The following is a 2500-nucleotide window of genomic DNA, read 5'->3' on the forward strand; positions in this document are numbered from 1 at the left end:
TAACCGACATGCATTAGAAACGTTATGATAAAATGGCATTGCGCACGTAGGTGATACATATGTGTGTCCGTGTGTTTATACATATATAAGCGTAATTTTATTTGACAAAATATTATGGTATGATGACGTCGCTTAATCCTTTCAGGACGCAGTCAATAACAAGATCATTTGATCGTCGCCAGTGATCAGGGAAATCGGACACGGCGAGACCGCCTGGCAATCACAAGACAGAATAAAAATGGAGACGGAGTGGCAAAAGCAAGACTGAATAAATATGGAGATGAAGTGGCAACAGATTATGGCGAAAATGACGCGTAAACTTGACAAGAGTGCAAAAGGTGATGATTATTCCGCTCGCAGTCAACAGGTAATGAGTTGCAACGAGTGATCGCCGCTTTATGGAAGTTTTCGCACTTATCTCTCGAGTTTTGTGCGAGTGTTTTTGTTAGTGTGTAAATACGTGTTAATGTGTCTGAGTGTCTGTGTGCATGTTACAAATAAAACGTAAGAAAGAAAAATGGAGCTAGACCTTGAGACAGACAAAGGCCGAGCGTCGGATAAAGACAGGGATCTTTTTTTCTCCTTGGAGGGGGGGGGGGGGATAATGTTCACTTATTAAAGCTCCCCCTCCTTTTTTTTCTCTCTCTCTTTCTCTCTTTCCTCGGCGTCTGAGAGCGAAAGGGGCAAAAACCATTCATTGTTCGTCGTTCGTGCCTTATCATTTTGTTTTGGTCTTTGTCTGTATTTTTCTCTTCGTTTCAACAATGTTTTCGAGTCGACCTTTTCTTCAGAATCCATATTTTACTTTCTTCTGTTACAACAAGGTTTCATTTTAGTTGTAATGAAAAGCGTTAAAAAAAATGTTCGTCTTAGATGTATTAAAAAGGCGATGTTAAAAGGCTTCCTCTTGTGTGTAATGAAAAGCAAAATTGTTTTCATTCTTCGCGACATGACGGCGCGAGGTTTCTCATCTCACCTCTATTCCCCATTTCCTTCTCTCCTTCGCTTTCTTGGACTTTTCCATTATATTTTCTCTCGCATTCCTTCTCTCCACCCTTCTCGAATTACGTCATCGCTCTTCCACCTCGACCCAGAAAGAAATTAGAGAAGAGCCGGAAAGGGATGACCAAAAGGTTGGCAACACCAAACATGCGAAACATTCCCACGCGGCGAGTGATTTTCCCACGACAGTTGACGTTGCGAAGAGCACCCATCAGCCGCGCTTGTTTGCTGAGCCAGACAGACAAACCCGACGCTGGCATGTCTGTCTTTGTCTTTGTCTTTTGGGTTTGTTGTGACGTCTGGGTGTCGTGATGCGGCAGAGGGTCATGTGTGTATTATTTGTGTTTGTGTGTGTTTTGTTTGTGTATGTGAGTGTGTATACGTGTATATGCCAGTGTGCGTGTCTTTGGTGTGTATCTGTGTTTGTGTTTGTTTATGTGTGTCTTTTATGCTTGCGTATGTAAGTTAATGCGTGTATATGCCAGAGTGTCTTTAGTGTGTGTCTGTGTTTATGCGTGTTTGTGTGTGTGCTTGTCCGTGTCCCACTCGTTAGACGCCAGGTGAAAATACGTATTTCCTGTCTCGTGCGTCCATGTGGCTCGCTAATACGTGTTTCGACGTGGATTCAGAAATGTGTCTGGTGTAGTAAGGGTTGGAATGTGCTTAGCGTAAAGGTTCTTTTGTTCTCCATGAATATTTTAGCGAAATTCGTGCCCGGAAAATTGTCGGTGCGTGATTATAATTGTTATTCTGGTTAATGGCCATTGCGAGGCAGTTAGTAGGTACGTACCTGAGCTGTATTGTGGCGTTGATATTTGTATAAGAATATGAACTTAGGTTTGCAATGTTCCGATTTCTTGTTTGATATGCTGAATAAGAAAACAAATATAATATATATATATATATATATATATATATATATATATATATATATATATATATATATATATATATATATACATGGTATGATATTTGAAGTAATAGAATTCATTAGGTAATGATTGTTTGTTTGTGTGGGTTTTCTTATCCATATACGGAGACGTTGACTTTTACCGTTATCTTATATATATATATATATATATATATATATATATATATATATATATATATACATATTTTTTTTTCTTTCTTTTTTTCTTTCTTTTTTTCTGTTTTTCTTTCTTTTTTTCTTTTCTTTTCTTTTTTTTTTTTTTTGTGTGTGTGTGTTTGCTTTCACTCTGAGAACCGTATTTCCGAACGAAGATCTAATCGAAGCCGGTCAAAGGCATGACTAGTGTTTGTGAAGATACTCATTCTCCTTCATACCTTTTCCACACAAGGACTAGCGTTTGATTCATGTAGACTTGGGCGTGTCTACTCGTGCAGGCTCAGGTGGTTGTGTGTGTGTGTGTCCAGCGCCTGTTTAATCTTCTTTATGGTAAAAGACCAATAAGTCCACTAAATAAGGTCGGATTTTGGCACTGAAGGCGGCCATGAGCGGGACAGAACAAACAAACAA

The 2500-nt window shown here is 39.2% G+C and overlaps 1 protein-coding gene across 1 annotated transcript in view; it reads right to left on the minus strand.

The window, feature by feature from the left end:
• LOC138863292 (uncharacterized) overlaps nucleotides 1–2500 on the minus strand; it is a 38573-nt gene that overhangs the window by 6268 nt on the left and 29805 nt on the right. The window lies entirely within an intron of this gene.

The sequence above is a fragment of the Penaeus vannamei genome, chromosome 11 (genome assembly GCF_042767895.1).
Source record: "Penaeus vannamei isolate JL-2024 chromosome 11, ASM4276789v1, whole genome shotgun sequence".
Classification (NCBI taxonomy): Eukaryota; Metazoa; Arthropoda; class Malacostraca; order Decapoda; family Penaeidae; genus Penaeus; species Penaeus vannamei.